Consider the following 19484-nt stretch of genomic DNA (forward strand, 5'->3'; position numbering starts at 1 on the left):
AATTAGAAGAGATAAAGAAGGACATTATGTATTATCAAGAAGAAATGATAATCATAAATATTTATGCACCAAGCCAGAATGTCCCAAAATACATGAGGCAAACACTGACAACACTGAAAGTAGAAGTAGATGCTTATACAATAATAGTTGGGGACTTCAGAACACCGCTCTCATCAGTGGATAGAACATCTAGAAAGAGGATAAATAAGAGATCTTGAATAATGTGATAAATTAAATAGGATTAATAGATATTTAAAGAACATGGCACTTAAAAAATAGCAGCCATATATTTTTTTCAAGTGCTAATGGAACGTTCTCCAGGATAGACCACATGTTGGGTCACTAAGCATCTCCCAATAAATTTAAAAAGATTAAAATTATACAAAACATTTTTTTGGTCATGGTGGAATGAAGCTGGAAATCAATAACAGGCAGAAGGCTGGAAAATCCACAAATAAGTGGAAGCTAAACAATACACAGTTAAACAACCAGTGGATCAAGGAAGAAATTATAAGAGAAATCAAAGTAAATGCAAATGAGAATACAACATATCAAAATGTATGGGGTGCAACAAAGGTAGTGGTGAAAGAGAAATTTATTGCCCTAAATGCCTATGTTAAAAAAAAAGAAAGAGCAAATACAGAGAACTTGACTTCTCAAATATAACTAGAGAAAATAACTACAAAGCAAACAGAAGAAAATAAATAAATACGATTAGAGCAGGAAAAAAATTAAATTGATAACATGATAACAATAGAAAGAATCAACAAAACCAGAAGTTGATTCTCTGGGAAAATCAATAAAATTGATGGACCTTAGGTAGGCTGACCAAGAAAAAGGAGTGACTGGAAATAAATAAAATTACAAATGGGAGGAGGGAAATAACTACTGACCCCACAGAAATAAAGGAGATAATATGAGTATAGTATAAGCAACTATATGCTAACAAAATAGTAACTTAGATGAAATGGACAACTTCCTAGAAAAGCAAGAATACCAACATTAGTTCAAGAAGAAATAAAAGACCTCACAAGCCAACCACAAGTAAAGAGATTGAATCAGTCAAAAAAACCTCCCAGAAAACTAAAGTCCAAGAATAGATGGTTGCATATGTGAATTCTACCAAGCATTCAGGAATGAATTGTACCAATCCTGCTCGAACTCTTCAAAAAAACTGTAGAGGAGGGAAAGCTACCTAGTTCATTCTATGAAACCAACATCATCCTAATACAAAGCCAGACAAATATACTACAAGAAAACAAAAGTACAAACCAATCTCATGAGATGCAAAAATCCTCAACAAAAAACTTGAAAATTGAATCCAGCAAATATTAAAAGAATTAACTCCAAGACATTTCAAAGGATAGGAATGGAAGGGAACTTCCTCTAAATGATAAAGAGAATATAGGAAAAACCCACATCCAACATCATACTCAATGGGGAAAGACTGAAAAATTTCCCCTAAGAACTGGAACAAGACAAGGATGCTCACTATCATCATGGTTCTACAACACTGCTAGAAGTTCTGACCAGAACAATTAGATAAGAAAAAGAAATAAAAAGCATCAAAATTGGAAAAGAATAAGTAAAATTCTCACTGTTTATAGATAACATGATACTATAAGTCAAGGATCCCAAGAAATTTATAGCAAAGCTACTAGAGCTAATAAATGAGTATTGCAATGTGGCAGGATAGGGGATTAGCACCCCAAAATCAGTAGTGTTTCTGTACACTAGTAATGAGCAATCTGAGGAGGAAAACAATAAGAAAATTCCATTTACAATAGCAGAAAAACAATAAAATATTTAGGAATAAATTTAGCCAAGGAAATAAAGACTTGTACACATAAAACTACCAAATAGTGCTAAAAGAAACCAAAGAAGACCTAAATCAATAGAAAGACATACTATGTTCAAGAGTTGGAAGACAAAATATAGATAAGATGCAATTGCATCCCAATTTATTTATAAATTTAAGGTTATACCAGTTAAATTCCCAACAACTTACTATAAAGAAGTAGAAAAAACAATAATCTAATTTATTTCAAAGGGTAGTGTACCCCAAATAGTTAAAAAAAATATCTTGCAAAAGAAAAATGAAGCAGGACGCCTCAAGTTTCCCGCTTTGAAATCTACAGTGATCAAAATAGCCTGGCATTGTCATGAAGGTACATATACTGACCAATCAAATGAGTTTTCTTAAATAGATGCTCTCATCCATGGACAATTGAATTTTGATAAAGTAGTCAACTTGACTCAACTGGGACAGACATGTCTTCAGCAAATGTTGCTCAGAGAACTGAATATCCATATCCAAAAGAATGAAAAAGTTCCCTTATCTCATACCTTATACAAAAGTTAACTCAAAATGGATTGAAGACCTAAACGTTAGAACTAAGATCATAAAACTTTTAGAATAAAATGTAAGGAAATATCTTAAAGAACTTGTGGTAGATGGTGGTTTCCTAGACCTTTCACCTAAAGCATGAGCAATGAAAGAAAAAATAGATAAGTGGGATCTCCTCAAAATTGAATAATTTTGCACATCAAAGGACTTTGCCAGGGAAATAAAAAGGCTTCCTATGCAATGTAGGATAATATTTGGAAAACACATATCTGTAAAGTGTTTGATATCCAGAATATATAAAGAGATCCTACAACTCAACAACAAAACGACAAAAAAAAAAAAAATTAAAATGTGGGCAAAAGACATAGATAAGCACTTTTCCAAAGAGGAAATACAAATGGCTCAAAAGCATATGAAAAGAAGCTCAACTTCACTAGCTATTAGTGAAAGACAAATTAAAACCTCAATAAGATATCATCTCTCACACCTACTAAAATTGCCATTATGCAAAAACTAAAGACAAAGGGCTGAAGAGGATGTGGTGAAACAGGCACACTTATTAACTGTCAATGTAAATGTAGAATGGTGCAGCTGCTGTGGAAGGCAGTTTAGCAGCTCCTCAGGAAGCTAAGTTTAGAATTACCATATGATCCAGCAATCCCATTACTAGGTATATACTCAGAAGAACTGAAAGCAGAGACATGAATGGATATTTTCAAACTAATGTTCATGATGGTATTATTCATGATTGCCAAGGGATAGAAACAGTCCAAACATCCAAAAACAAACTAATGGATAAACTCTAGTACATACATAACAATGGAATATTACACAGCTGTAAGAGAGAATAAAGCCATGACATGCAACAATATGGATGAACCTTGAGGACATTATGTTGGATGAAATAAGCCAGAAACAAAAGGACAAATACTCAATGGTCTCACTAATATGAAGTGACTATAATGAACAAATTCAGAGTTAAAGCTGAGAATATAGGTCGTCAGGAATTAAAAAGAGGGTAGATATTGGGCATTTGATGCTGAAGGAGTACAGAATGTTCAACAGTATTGAGTGCAAAGAAATAGAAATGGATAGCACAATACTATCTGGTTGTAGCATAATATTGTAAGTATAATGAACAAAGCTGGGTATATTTTTGAAAGTTAGGGACATAAATGACACAGTAAAGAATGATAGAAAATAAAAATAGGACTGTATAACTTAGCAAAACCTTGAATGGACAATGATGATGATTAAATGTACAAATATAAAAAAAGGTTTTACATGAGGGAGAATGAATGAATGTCACCATTTCAAGGTGTTAAAAATGGGATGGTATATGGAAAAATATAATTAATGCAAACTAGGGACCATAGTTAATGGTAACATTGTAATATTCTTTCATTAATTATAATAAAGACAATATACCAAAACTAAATGTCAATAAGGGGGGGATACAGGAAAGGAGTATGGAATTCTTCTTATTGGTTCTCCTTTTCTTTTTACCCTCCTCTTTCTTTGTGGAAGGAATGGAAATATTCTCATATAGATTGTGGTGGTCAACGCAAATATATGTGATTATAACAGGAGCCATTGATGGTACATTTAGAATGGGTTGTATGGTATGTGAATAAAACTTGTTTTTATAAAAAGAAAGATACAAGTCCTGGAGAAGAATAGAAAGACAGATATATCTATTCAGTGCTGGCAGTGAAATAGAACTGTGCAGCCCCTTTGGAGACCGGTGTATGGTTGTTCCAGAAGAAGTTAAGTATAGGGTTGCCAGAGAATCCTGCAACCCCATTATTATGTATATATTTGGAAGAACTTAAGGCAAGGACATGAATAGATATTTGCATGCTGGTGATTATGGTGGCATTATTCCTGATTTTCAATGAATGGAGTTGGCCCAAGGGTGTATCAGCTGAAGAACAGAAGATGACCTGTGGTGTATACATATGACAGAATATTAAGTTGCTGTAGGAAGAAAGGACATTGTGAGACATGCAATTAAGTGAATGAAACTTGAGGGCATTATGTTGAGTGAAATAAGCCAAAAACAAAAGGGTAAATATTGTATAATCTCATTAATATAAACTAATTATGCTATGAGCAAGCTCTGAGACTTGAATTCAAAAGTATAGGTTGCCAGGGTATAGAAAGTGGGCAGAGATTGAGCAATCAATGATTAAGGAGTATAGAATATTCGATAAGGTTTATTGTAAATGGTCCTAGATTGTAAGCTTTTACACAGTCATGTGTACTCCTGAGTTTTAACCATTATATCTAAATTCTGAGATGCGGTACTCTTTGTGTATAACTAGGTCATTCCCTGGAACTTTGGATATCTGTGTAACCCCTGAGACTCAGAATTAGAGTTCTGCAGCCCTCAAAGTCAGCATTATTTCACACCACAACTGTTAATGAAGCTGAAAAAGAGATCAGACTTCAATTAGAGATACGAATGAAATAGATTAGTTTAGGATTAAGGTAAATCTGAATACAGGGTAAAAGATGATATTGTCTTTATTTTAAAACTTCAACTTCTGGAGGAGACCAAAGTAAGAGATGTTTACTTGGTCCAAAATTTAAATTTTCTGTAGCGCAATATCTAATTTAACCTGCCTGGTAAATTTATTTAAACAATATAATCACATGGAACCTAGTACAGGAAATGAGATCTGGTTATCCAGAGCAGGTTAATGTAATATTCTAATACATTCCAGAGTATTTGGGTCAGAATTTCCAAATTCCCTGAAGAACTGGGAAAAATGTGGAACTGTTAAACTTCCCTGCCTGGGGAATTCCTGATATTCTCTCAAGCACTAGGAATTCCCAATTCAATAAGCCAAGCCCTGAATCTTGAGGCTTGCCTTTATGAAACTTATGTCTGCAATGGCAAAAGATAAGCCTACTTATAATTATGCCTAAGCAACAATCTTCTTTTGTTTCTCAGATGTGGACTCTCTCCAAGCCAATTCTGCAAATAAAATCACTACCTTCCCTACTATGTGGGACATGATTTTCCATGATGTAAGTCTCCTGGGAACCATAGGACATGACTCCCAGGGATGAGCTTGACCCTGGCATTGTGAATTGAGAGTAGCTAATTGACCAAAAGAGGAAAGAGAAATGAAACAAAATAGTGTTTCAGTTGCTAAGAGATTTCAATAGAGTCAAGAGGCCATTCTGGAGGTCACTCTTAAACAAGCTTATTCAGGTATTGCACATTGCCACAGTATGCCATGCTCCAAACAAAAGTATTCCTGAAAACCCTAAAGAATATCCTGAGCTCTATCTAAAACCTTATAAATGTTTTACTAACCATAAGTTTGTTTTCTTCAGAAACTTATGGTGTCCAGATTGTTCCTATGCCAGATAAGCCCTGAAACACAAAGGTACCAGTCCCTCGGAGAACATCAACCACTTTCATTCTTCTACCCCACAAGGTCAATCCTCCTTTGCAACACAAAGTAGTTAAAATGTTCATTGCCCAGATATCCCTGAAGACTGAGAGAATGATCAAATGAGAGGGAGGATGTGTAATGGAGAAATTAGGATTTAACAAATGATTATGACTACTGACTCATGATGTAGATATTTCTTTTAGTTTCTGGTATATTAGAATAACTAGAAGGAAATACCTGAAATTGTTGAACTGTAAGTCAGTAGTCTTGATCTTTGATCATGACTGTATAACTACATAGCATTTATAGTGTAACCATGTGATTGTAAAACCTTGTGACTGACACTCTATCCAGTGTATGGATGATGAATAATAAAATAAAGACACAAATAATAATGGGGGCTTAATGTGTTATTTTGGGTTTTTTTATTTTTATTCCTTTTTGTTGGGAGTATATACAGTGAGCTGCTGATTGTCACACTTCAAATGGATTATATGTGGGTATGCAAAGATATCTCAATAAAGTTCCATTAAAAATCATATTGCAATTCTGCTAAACACCACCATAATTGTTAAAACGGAAAAAAAAGAAAAATTGGCAGTGAAATAGAGAAATTGGAAATTCATATATTGCTGGTTTATGGTCATTTGTCCTATGATTTAGGAAAACTATTTTGCAGTACCTACTATAGATGAACACATCCATAATGAATGATGCAGCAATTCTATTTCTGGGTATATACCAAACAAAGAAAATGCATAAATATGTTCATGAAACACATATGAGAATATGAAGTTCTAGTCATAATGGCAGAAAATTGATAAATACCAAAGTTAGAATTTATGAATAAATTGCAGTCTGTTTATTGAGTAAAATTCTTAAGTGTAATGAGGATGAATAAACTACAACCACATACAACATTATGAATTAAACACACAAATATAAGTTCGAATGAAGAAAATCCAAAGTTTGTGTGTATCATTCTGATGATAATTTTTTTTAAATAAGCCAATCTAATATATGATGTTAAAAGTTCTGCCCTTTGAGGCAGTAGTGAGTGGAAAGGCACAAGTAAGGGGTTTCTAGAGGGCTATAAATGCTATGTTTCTTGATCTTGGTGCTGCTTGCATGGGTGAATTCAATCAGCAAAAAGTCATAAACCATACACATTTTATTGGGCAACTCTTCTATATAAATTATTGTTTTAGTTTGCTAATGTTGCTGTAATATAATATACCATAAATGGGGTGGCTTTTATAAAGGGGATTTATTACATTACAAGTTTAAAGTTCTAATGCCAAAAAAAATGTCCAAAGTAAGGCATTCCAAGAAAGATAACTTGACTCAAGAAAGGCTGATGGCATCTGGAACACCTCTGTCAGCTGGAAAGGCACAGCTCTGGCATCTGTTGATCCTTTGGCTTCTGGTTTCAGTTCCCCTGGGGGCATTTTCTTTCTGCATCTCCAAATGTCTCTCTGTGTCAGCTCTGAGCTTTTTTCAAAATAGCTCCCTCTTAAAAGACTCCAGTAAATGGATTAAGACCCACCTTCAATGACAGAGCTACATCTCCATGGAAACCACCTTATCAAAAGATCCCACTCCCAATTGGTCTGCCTTCACAGGTTGGATTAGGAAAAAAGACAAGGCTTTTCTGTTGTACATTACAGTCTCAAACCAGCAGAGTTATATTTCAAAAATTTCAGAAAGAAATATAAATTGGTTTATTGTAGTAAAAATGTGAAAAATGTATTATAGTAGTAGAAAATTGCTTATTTTTACTCTCTCATTTCTAAGGGCAGATAACTGGACAGGCACATTGAAAATCTTCACAACCAATTACTTTTCTTTCTTGCTTTGTTTTATTTTGGTTTTGGTCACCCTCAGAGTTTTCTATATTACAGTTCATCTGACTTACTAGTGTAGATTTACTTCTGGTCTCTTTTGGTATTGCTTTGAGTTCTCTTCTTTGGTATATTACTTAAGTATTTGAGGGAAAATTGTGAGATTATGCACCCAAGATTGCTAAATAATACTATTTTAAATGTATATAAAAGTATCTCAGTATTAATTTTTTTTTTAATTTTTTTATTAATCAAAAAAAAGAAAAGAAATTAACACAACATTTAGAAATCATTCCATTCTACAAATGCACTCAGTAATTCTTAGTATCATCACATAGATGTATGATCATCATTTCTTAGTACATTTGCATCGATTTAGGAAAAGAACTAGCAACACAGCAGAAAAAAATATAGAATGTTAATATAGAGAAGAGAATTAAAATAATAATACTAATAATATATATATATATATATATATAAAGGAAAAAGAAAAAAACAAAAACAAAAGATACAAACACACAAACAAACAAACAAAAAACCATATTTCAGGTGCAGCTTCATTCAGTGTTCCAACATAGTTACATTACACTTAGGTATTATTGTGCTGTCCATTTTTTAGTTTTTGTATCTAGTCCTGTTGCACAGTCTGTATCCCTTCAGCTCCAATTACCCATTATCTTACCCTGTTTCTAACTCCTGCTGGTCTCTGTTACCAATGATATATTCCAAGCTGATTCTCAAATGTCGGTTCACATCAGTGGGACCTTACAGTATTTGTCCTTTAGTTTTGGGCTAGACTCACTCAGCATAATGTTCTCTAGGTCCATCCATGTTATTACATGCTTCATAAGTTTAGTCTGTCTTAAAGCTGCATAATATTCCATCGTAGGTATACGCCACAGTTTGTTTAGCCACTCGTCTGTTGATGAACATTTTGGCTGTTTCCATCTCTTTGCAATTGTAGATAATGCTGCTATAAACACTGGTGTGCAAATGTCCGTCTGTGTCTTTGCCCTTAAGTCCCTTGAGTAGATACTTAGCAGTGGTATTGCTGGGTCGTAATCCATTCTGCCATTCTATGTCTTTTGATTGGGAAATTCAGTTCATTAACTTTTAGTATTATTACTGTTTGGATAATATTTTCCTCTACCATTTTGGCTTTTGTATTATATATATCATATCTGATTTTCCTTCTTTCTACACTTTACTCCATACCTCTCTCTTCTGTCTTTTCGTATCTGACTCTAGTGCTCCCTTTAGTATTTCTTGCAGAGCTGGTCTCTTGGTCACAAATTCTCTCAGTGACTTTTTGTCTATAAATGTTTTAATTTCTCCTTCATTTTTGAAGGACAATTTTGCTGGATATAGGAGTCTTGGTTGGCAGTTTTTCTCTTTTAGTAATTTAAATATATCATCCCACTGTCTTCTAGCTTCCATGGTTTCTGCTGAGAAATCTACACATAGTCTTATTGGGTTTCCCTTGTATGTGACAGATTGTTTTTCTCTTGCTGCTTTCAAGATCCTCTCTTTCTCTTTGACCTCTGACATTCTAACTAGTAAGTGTCTTGGAGAACACCTATTTGGGTCTATTCTCTTTGGGGTGCGCTGCACTTCTTGGATCTGTAAATTTAGGTCTTTCATAAGAGTTGGGAAATTTTCAGTGATAATTTCTTCCATTAGTTTTTCTCCTCCTTTTCCCTTCTCTTCTCCTTCTGGGACACCCACAACACGTATATTTGTGCGCTTCATATTGTCATTCAGTTCCCTGATCTCCTGCTCAAGTTTTTCCATTCTTTTCCCTATAGTTTCTGTTTCTTTTTGGAATTCAGATGTTCCATCCTCCAGTTCACTAATTGTAGCTTCTGCCTCTTTAGATCTACCATTGTAGGTATCCATTGTTTTTTCCATTTTTTCTTCTTTGTCCTTCACTCCCATAAGTTCTGTGATTTGTTTTTTCAGATTTTCTATTTCTTCTTTTTGTTCAGCCCATGTCTTCTTCATGTCCTCCCTCAATTTATTGATTTGGTTTTTGAAGAATTTTTCCATTTCTGTTCGTATATTCAGCATTAGTTGTCTCAGCTCCTGTATCTCATTTGAACTATTGGTTTGTTCCTTTGACTGGGCCATATCTTCAATTTTCCGAGCGTCATCCATTATTTTCTGCTGGTGTCTGGGCATTTGATCAGATTTCCCTGGGTGTGTTACGCAGCTGGTTGAAAGCTTTTTCTGTGAAATCTCTGGGCTCTGTTTTTCTTTTCCTGCCCAGTAGGTGGCGCTCGTGGCGCTCGTCTGTCTGCACCACAGTTGGCCCGGGAAACCGCACGTGGAGGTGGGGGTCGCTGGCCGCCGCGGCTTGGGAGAGTGCCGGTCCTAATTGCCCAGCTGGCCCGAAATGCCAAGCGTGACGGGAGGGCCCCGCTATCCAACGTTCCCAGTCAGGCCGGTGAGCCACGTGCGTGGAGGGGACCCCAGTCACCAGCCGCCCCGGCCGGGAAAACGCGCGCCCCTCGGGTAGCTCACTGCAGCAGATTCTCCCTGCCCGTTCAGCTGTTCCAGAATGGGGTACGCTGTCTTTTTGGTCTCTGTCGTGACTCTGGGAGCTGTTTCGTATTGTTTCTGTTTCTTTAGTTGCTTTTCTGGAGGAGGAACTAAGACCCGCGCGTCTTACTAAGCCGCCATCTTCTCCGGAAGTCAGTATTAATTTTTGATGATAGAAATCCAAAGTTATTAATTTAATGAATAATATGGCCATAGATTTCTGGCATTATTTTAAAGAAATTATTTGTCACCATACATTTATTTTTGACATAGGAAGTATGCATTTAACTGAGATTTTCACCTATAAACCTCATTCAATGGACACATACATAAATGAAACACTTTTTTTTAATTCTTCAATGTTATTTTGTTGTTGATGATGGTAGATGGTAGCACTTTCTTGGTCCCAGTATTTCCTTTTAATTACTAAACACCAAAAGATTAGCCTTCAGCTAATGGAACATAGGTAAGTTTTAAATAATTTGTTTCCTTTTCTGTTAGGTAACAAAAGTAAATAGTAGGAGCTTGCCATCATTTCTATTTCTTGTCAGTTCACCTCAGAGAGAAAAACAAAATTACTTTATGTTATAGACACAAGAAATTGTATTACTAAAAATTAAAACAAGAACAAGGGTTACACAATGATTATCAAACTGTTAAAATTATGTATCATCACTAACAGAGCCGTTCTTCATAGAAGTAATTTATTTTTCTTAAAAATAGTATGTATTGTTCTAATTCTGTTTGCTTAATTGCACTTAAATCATGTTGTCTTTAAGCCAAGAAAAGTTATTTCTAGAGATAGATATGTTTACATGTCAAAGTATAAATCTTGATACATCCTGCATGTTGTTTTCATTATTATAAGCAATTGTATACTCAATGTAGACTGATAACATTCAAATCTGATATGACAGGAAATGTTATTTCTAGAGAAAATGTTAAATATATGTTTTCCAGTGTTCATTCCTTTTTTAATAATAAAACTAATGAATGCTTATTCTTCTCATTTAAATTGTTATCTAACATAACACCCACAGCCTTCTGAAGGTTAGCTACAACATCCAGTATAGTACCTAGAAATAAAATACTCTGCTTTACACATATCTTCAGCCATAATCAACATATGTAAGAAATTCCACATCATTTTCTGAATAGGCAGAGTTAATGTTATGTAAAGATTTGTATTTGAGGCACTATCAGAAAAATTAGTGCTTATTCTGTCGGTTTATTACTTTTGAAAATTACATATTGAATCCTTTTTATATTTGAAGTTAGTTTTAAAGTAGACTCCTTTGAACAGATTAGCCACTCCATGTTATGATTTCCATGTCAGGAATGGTTTTTCTGCCTATGTATTTCATATGCTGACTCCCAGATAGAGCCATGCTTTCTCAAATATTTAGCTACACAGCCAGAATATCTAGATGTACTATATATTTTATGTTTTCATATGTATGCTTTACTTCATATAAAGAAACCATTAAAATCTGAAAATATATGGTAAGTAGTGTTCCAGACTTTCATTCAAGGAGAAAAGAATAAAAGTGTAACATGATTAAGTTTAATATTCAAAAGTATATTACCCAAAAACAGATTATATACAATCTAGTCATCAGGGTAAGATGAATAGGAAGGGTCAAAGAAAACAGAAATGACAAAACAAAATTTGGAAGGAGGGACAATAAGTAAAAAACTAAAATATCAAAATATCACCACAGAAGTAAAATAAATATATCTGTTTTAATAACACATCAGAAGAAGACACATTCAAATGAAAAGCAAACGATGACTATGACATTTATTTGGATTTCCATAACCATTAATTATCATCACCATCACTGTGATAATTATTGAAAAAATCTGAGAACTCATGACCTGAAGTTTTTTTTTTTTTAAATATCAGATAACTTAATCACTTTTCTACATTTTGTAGATTGACTTGCTTGTGATTGGTTTCAATCCCCCTTTCTAAATGAAAGCTATGGGTGGAAAAGTTGAAGACTGCATCCTCATCCCTCACTGTCATGTATACTTGATTATTAAGCAATTTTGGTGTAGCCCACTTAATAGTCATGTTTTTTGACTGATTACTAAATGCTAGGTACTTTTGTCAGAACTTTATTGTATACTCATAACAAACCTATGAGTTCCTATTAATTTTTTTTCTATTTTTTGGGATAAGAAAAGGGGAATAGAGCAGGTAAGCAAAAATGGACTGGCTTTTAACAATAGGATTTATTAGCTTAAAGTTTATAGTTCTAAGTTTGTGAAAATGTCCAAATTAAGACATCAACAGGACAATCCTTTCTCTTCAGGGAAACTCAGCTGTGTGAGCGTGGTCTTCTCTGTTACATAGCAAGGCACATGGTGATGTCTGCCGGTCCTTCTCTCCAAAGTTTCATTGCTCCCAGTTTCTGGTTTCAGTGACTTCCTCTCTGACCTTTGCATGTTTTCTCTTTTAGCTTCTGTCTCTCTTAGCATCTGTGGCTTTTCTCTCTGAACCGCTCTGGGTGTTTTTCTGTCTTTTATCCTCTTATGAAAGGCTCTAATAAAAGGATTAAGACCCACCTTGAATGAGGTGTGTCATATTTCAATTAAAATAACCTAATCAAATGTCCCACCTTCAATAGGTCTACACCCACAGGAATGGAGTATAAGGACATGATCTTCTCTGGAGCACACAGCAGCTTCAAACCATCACAGTATGCTACTAGCAATTGTGCTAAGATATAAGGCATAAGTAGGGACTATAACCAGGAGGTATGTTCATGCTGAGTAAATTTTTAGTAAAAGAGCTATTGCATAAGTATGTAAGAGTGAATGCATAGTTTTTCTCCCTTCCCCTACTAGATATAATGAAAGTAAGAGTTTAAGAACTCACAATTGTTTCTGCATGCTGAGATGACATGGCTGGCTGAAACAAAATGAAGCTAAGGCAGATGGATTAGTTACAGAAAAAGTACAGGACATCCATTCCCAAGGTTAGCAAGTTAAGCAGAGAGCTGGCATTTTGCAGTTCACATTAAAAGTAGACTCTGCAATCAAAATCAACAGTTAAATATTCAGTATTTAAAATGTACTTGCAGCATTGAACACACAAAGGCTAATAACTTTATGGTGAGGGCATCGAAAAAATAATGGAATTCTAATACTGATGAGATGAAGAAATAGTTGGACCCACAAAAGACAATCAGTAAAATGAGAGACCACACCAGGACAGATAATCTTTCCCATGGAAAGGCTAAGCTTGATTTTCAGTTGCTTTGTAACAAAACCTGAAATACTACTATCAGAACTACAGTTTGTATCTTTTGAAATTCTTCTTATTCATTTTTAAACTTTTTTTATTGTATAGCAGAACATATATACAAAGCAAAGAAATAAAAAAAGCAATAGTTTTCAAAAACTCTTCAAAAAGTGGTTACAGGACAGATCCCAGAATTTGTCATAGTCTACCATATGATCCTCTCATATTTTTCCTTCTAGCTGTTCCAGAATATAGGAGGCTAGTGAGCTTAAATACTTATCATCACAATTGACTTTTTTCCCTTCTTTTTTGTGAAAATAACATATATACAAAAAAGCTATAAATTTCCAAGCACAGCATCACAATTAGTTGTAGAACATATTTCAGACTTTGACATGGTTACAATTTCACAATTTTATTTTTTACTTCTACCTGCTCTAAAATACTGGAGACTAAAAGAGATGTCAATTTAATGATTCAGCACTCATATTCATTTGTTAAGTCCTATCTTCTATGGATAATTCCACCATCACCTTTGATCTTTCCATACCTCTCTTTGGGTCCATACCTCTCTTGGATCTTTCCATACCTCTCTTTCCATACCCTCTGTTTGGGCTACAGCAATTCTAAATTTTTTATTTTGGAAGGGTCTGTCACTAATATGGGGTAGGGAGATGGAATTATCTGATGTTCTAGAGAGGCTGGGCTAGGTTTCAGGACTTATCTGGACCAGGGACCCATCTGGAGGTTGTAGGTTTCTGGAAAGTTACTCTAGTGCCTGGAACCCTTTTAGAATCTTGTGAATTGTCCTAGGTGTTCTTTAGAATTGGCTGGAATGGTTCTGATTGGGAGTTGGCAGGTTATGATAGATAGCAAGGTCTATCTGAAGTTTGTGTAAGAGCAACCTCCAGAGTAGCCACTCAGCTCTATCTGAACTCTCTCTGCCTCTCATAGTTTATTAATTATACTTCTTTCCCCCCATTTGGTCAGGATGGAATTGTTGATCCCACAGTGCCAGGCCTGGATTCATCCCTGGGAGTCTTCTCCCATGTCACCAGGGAGACTTTCACCCCTGGATGTCATGTCCCATGTAGGGGGGAGGGCAATGGTTTCACTTGCAGAGCTGAACTTAGACTGAAGCTACATCTGAGTAACAACAGAGGTCCTCCAGAAGTAACTCGTAGGCATACCTATAGGTAGTCTAAGCTTCTGTGCTACCTACATGAGCTTCACAAGAGTAAACCTCAGGATTGAGGGCATGGCCTATTGATTTGGGTGACCCTAAAATTTGACACAGTATCCGGGGATTCCCTGATGGTAAGGTTTAATATTTACATAGTCTTTGTCCCTTACCTCAGGGGACTTTGCCAATACTTTTTGATTATCTGGTTAATATACTCTAGGATGTGTCCAGGCATCACAATAATCTATACAGGATTAAAGAACCTCTTCCTCATTCTGTGCTCTCTGTGTTTCAGTTGTTCAAATGAGCTATACAGATTGGTTGAATTGGATTATGCACTACAGAAACTTTCAGTTCCAGATTAAATAAACCTTTCTTCCATTGGTCTCAAAGAATACGTGTTGTTCTAAAATATAGACACCATTTTTCCTACCCCTATGTCCTGAATTACTTTAACCCCAACCTGTTTGTCTTTGTTCTTATCTCTAAATATCAGGTTATATATCTATAACAGCCTCTCAAAATCCAGAAATAATAGTCACCACTCTGGATTTAATGCATCTGTTCTAAAAGCTTACGATCTCAGCCCCTATTTTCTTATAAGAATTTTCTGAAGGTAACCATACCATTATTGTTTTTTTTTTTGTTTCTGGCTCTTTTTTTGTTTCACCAAATGTTCCACATGTTCATTCACACCATTGCTTGCCTCATAACAATGTTCTTTTTTGCAGCAGCACAGCCTTCGTTCATAAGTATACACCATCGTTTGCCATTCTGCTTCTCCGTCAGTGCATCCGTCAGCCACCTGCATTCATTGGGCATTATGTAGAGGGCCCAAAGTCCACAGCCCATCAACGTTCTCAGTTTTAGATAATTTCCTTGTTACTAAGAGACAGAAAACTAATATGCACACCCTCACCAATAGGAAATCTAAACCTCCTGTTAACTCTTGTCCCTCACCCCATTATTTATCTCTGCTATTGCTGTGCTAGTGCTGATGGCTTCCTTTTGAACATAGCTCATAGCATTCAATAGCAGTTTTCCCCCTGTACCCTGGACTTAAACACTCTTTATACAAGAATCATACCTTTGAAGTAATTTTATAAGAAATAATTCACATTTCCAATGTGAGTCAATGGGACATGTAGGTCTATACAAATCCTTTCAATCTTGTTGATCTTCAATATGGTTATAGTACTTCTTGGCCCACTAGTGAATCATCTTTGCTCCTATCTATTCCCTTACATTGGAGTTCAACCACATTAGCTAATGGTTTAACCATCTCTACCTTCTATGTATCTCTAAGTACCCTGTATCTTATAAGTCTGTATTATAAGTCTATACCTTTATGTTGGTCGTAAAAGTGGAATCAGACAGTATCTGTCCATTTGTGTCTGTCTAATTTCACTCAGCATTAGGTCCTCAAGGCACATCCATTTTGTCATGTGTTTCAGGATGTCATTTTGTCTTACCACTGCATAATATTCCATCATACGTATATACCACATTTTGCTGATCCACTCATCTGTTGGTGGACATTTGGTTTGTTTCCGTCTTTTGGCAATTGTGAATAATGCTGCTATGAACGTTGGTGTGCAAATGTCTGCTTGTGTCGTTGCTTTCAACTCTTCTGGGTATATACCAAGTCGTGCTATTGCTGAGTCATAGGGTAGCTTGATATTTAGTTTATTAAGAAACTGCCAAACAGTCTTCCATAGTGGCTGCAGAATTGTACACTCCCACTAGCAGTGCATAAGCATCACAGTTTCTCCACATCCACTCCAACATTTATAGTTTCCTGATTGTTTAATAGCAACCATTCTAATGAGGTGACATCTCATTGTAGTCTTGATCCACATTTCACTTAGAGCCAATGAAAATGAACATCTCTTCATGTGCTTTTGAGCCAACTGTATTTGCTCTTCAGAAAAATGCCTATTCATATCTTTAGTCCATTTTATAATTGGACTTTTTCTTCTTTTATTGTTGAGTTGTATGATTTCTTTTTATATACAGGAAATCAAACCTTTGTCTGATTTGTGATTTCCAAATATTTTCTGTCATTGAGTTGGCTGCCTCTTCATCTTTTTGACAAAGTCTTTTGCAATGCAGAAGCATTTGATTTTGAGGAGTTCCCACTTATCTACTTTATCTTTTGTTGCTCGTGCTTTGGGTGTAAAGTTGAGGAAGCTCCCTCCTATTACTAGGTCTTGAAGATGTTTCCCTACATTTTCTTCTAGAAGCTTTATGGTGCTAGTTCTTATATTTAGGTGTTTGACCCACTTAGAGTTAATTTTTGTTTAGGGTATAAGATAGGGATCCTCTTTCATTCTCTTGGCTATTGATATCCAGTTTTTCCATGCCCAGTTATTGAAAAGATTATTTTGTCACAGTTCAGAAGATTTGGGGCCTTATCAAAAATCAGTTGACCATAGATTTGGTGGTTTATTTCTGCACTCTCAATTTGATTTCATCAGCCATTGCTTCTGTCTTTGTGCCAGTGCCATGCTGTTTTGACCACTGTGGCTTTATAATAGATTTTAAAGTCAGAGAGTGTTAATCCTCCCACTTCATTCTTCTTTTTTAGGATGCTTTTAGCAATTCAGGGTCTCTTTCCCTTCCCCAAGAATTTGATAGTTAGTTTTTCCAAATCTTCAAAGTACATTGTTGGAATTTTGATTGGTACTATATTGAATCTGTAGATCAACTTGGGGAGAATTGACATCTTAACTATATTTAGCCTTCCTATCCATGAGCAGGAAATGTCTTTCCACCTATTTAGATCTCCTTTGATTTCTTTTAGCAATGTTATGCAGTTTTCTGTGTACATGTCCTTTACATCCCTAGTTAAGTTCATTCCTAAGTATTTGATTCTTTTAGTTGCTATTTTTAATGGATTTTTTTTCCTTAACTGACTCTTCAGCTAGGTCATTGCTTGTGCATAGAAATGTTACTGATTTTTGCACATTAATTTTATATCCCACCACCTTGCTGAATTTGTTTATTACCTCAGGCAACTTGCTGAGCCCCTGTAGCCAGCCCAATTTCAATATTTTTTAATTTATAAACACCTGTTTTGTCCTCCAGCATGTGATCTATCCTGGAGAATGTTCTATGAGCACTCAAGAAGAATGTGTAACCTTGTGCTTTGGGGTGCAATGACTTATATATGTCCGTTAGGTCTAATTCATTTATCAAGGTATTTAACTTCTCTATTTCCTTGTTGATCTTCTGTCTGGTTGTTCATCTATAGAGGAGATTGGTGTATTGAAGTCTCCTACTATTATTGTTGAAACCTCTATTGCTCCCTTCAGTTTTGCCAATGTCTGTCTCATGTACTTTGGAGCTCCTTGATTGGGAGCATAAACATTTATGATTGTTTTATCTTCTTGGTGAAATGATCCTTTAATTAGTATATAGTGTCCTTCTTTGTCTCTTATGATGTCTTTACATTTAAAGTTCATTTTGTTTGATATTAATATAGTTACTCCTGCTTTCTTTTGGTTACAACTTGCATGGAAGATCTTTTCCCATCCTTTCACTTTCAACCTATTTGTTTCCTTGGGCCTAAAATGAGTCTTTGTAAGTAGCGATTAGCTGTATTAGGTTTCTTCATCTATTTTGCCAATCTGTATCTTTTATTTGGTAAATTTAGTCCATTAACATTCAAAGTTATTACTGAAAAGGAGTTTCTTGACTCCACCAACTTATCTTTTTTAGTTTGTTTGTCACATCTATATATTCTTTTCCTTCTTTCTCTTTGTATTCTTTAAATTACCCTTAGCGTTACTCTTCAATTCTGTTCCCTCCTCCAGACCTTCCTCTCCTGTCTTTTTTTTTCAGCAGGCAGAACTCCTTTTAGTATTTCTTGCAAGGTTGGTCTCTTGTTGACAAATTCTTTCAGGACTTTGTTGTCTGTGAAATCTTTAATCTTTCCTTCAATTTTAAAGAACAATTTGTCTGGGTATAGAATTCTTGGCTGGAAGTCCTTCTCTTTCAGGATCTTGAATATATCATACCACTGCCTTCTCGCTCCAGGGTGCTAATTGAGTAGTCTGAACTCAGTCTTATTTGATTTCCCTTGTATGTAGTAGATTTTTTTTTTCTCTTTCTGCTTTCAGGATTTTTTGCTTCTCTTCAACATTTGACAGCCTGATTAGTATGTGTCATGAGGAAGGCCTATTTGGATTTATTCTGTTTGGAGTTCTTTAAGTTTCTTTGACTTGTATACTTATGTCCTTTATGAGCATTGGGAAGTTTTCCTCTATTATATCCTCAACTACTCTTCCTAGCCCTTTACTCCACACTTCTCCTCTTGGAACACTAATGATTCTTATATTTGTGTGCTTTGGTTTGTCTATTATTTCCCTGAGTTTCAATTCAAATTTTTCCAACCTTTTTTGCCATTTGCTATTTTGAATCCTCAAAGTCAATTATCCTGTCCTCTATATCACTTATTCTTTCTTCTGTCTCTTCAAATCTGCTGTGTGCCTCTAGTATGTTTTTTATTTGGTCAACAGTCTTTAATCTCTATGATTTCCACTATTTTTCTATTTATTCTTTCAAATTCTTCTTTTTGTTCTTCTACTGTCTTCCTGGTCTCTTTTATGTGATTTTCTATCCCACTTATTTTATTAAGTAGAGTTGTACAAACATTTTTGATTAGTTGTCCCAACGTCTGTGTTTCCTCAGGTGTTTTAATTTGGTCATTAGCAGGGCTATATTCATCTGCAGTGTGATATGCTTAGTGATCTTCTGTTGTCTTTGTTGCATGTAGATATCTTGATTGATCAATGTGAGGGTTGATTTCTTTCAGTAGTCTAAGGTTTTGTGTTTGCCAGATGGTTGTACAGCAGGGAGCAGGGCACAGGGTGGAACATTCAGTATGGTGATTTTTTTCAGTGCAGGTATGGGCACA

The 19484-nt window shown here is 35.2% G+C and overlaps 1 long non-coding RNA gene across 1 annotated transcript; it reads right to left on the reverse strand.

Annotated features, from left to right (window-relative positions):
• Positions 1 to 12360: 12360 nt before the first annotated feature.
• On the reverse strand, positions 12361 to 14157 carry LOC143676443 (uncharacterized). The gene is made up of 3 exons (XR_013172087.1): positions 13934 to 14157; positions 13018 to 13171; positions 12361 to 12681 (listed from the first exon to the last, which is right to left on the reverse strand). It is a non-coding gene; the product is annotated as an uncharacterized LOC143676443 (long non-coding RNA).
• Between the last annotated feature and the right edge of the window lie 5327 nt (positions 14158 to 19484).

The sequence above is a fragment of the Tamandua tetradactyla genome, chromosome 3, assembly GCF_023851605.1.
Source record: "Tamandua tetradactyla isolate mTamTet1 chromosome 3, mTamTet1.pri, whole genome shotgun sequence".
NCBI lineage: Eukaryota > Metazoa > Chordata > Mammalia > Pilosa > Myrmecophagidae > Tamandua > Tamandua tetradactyla.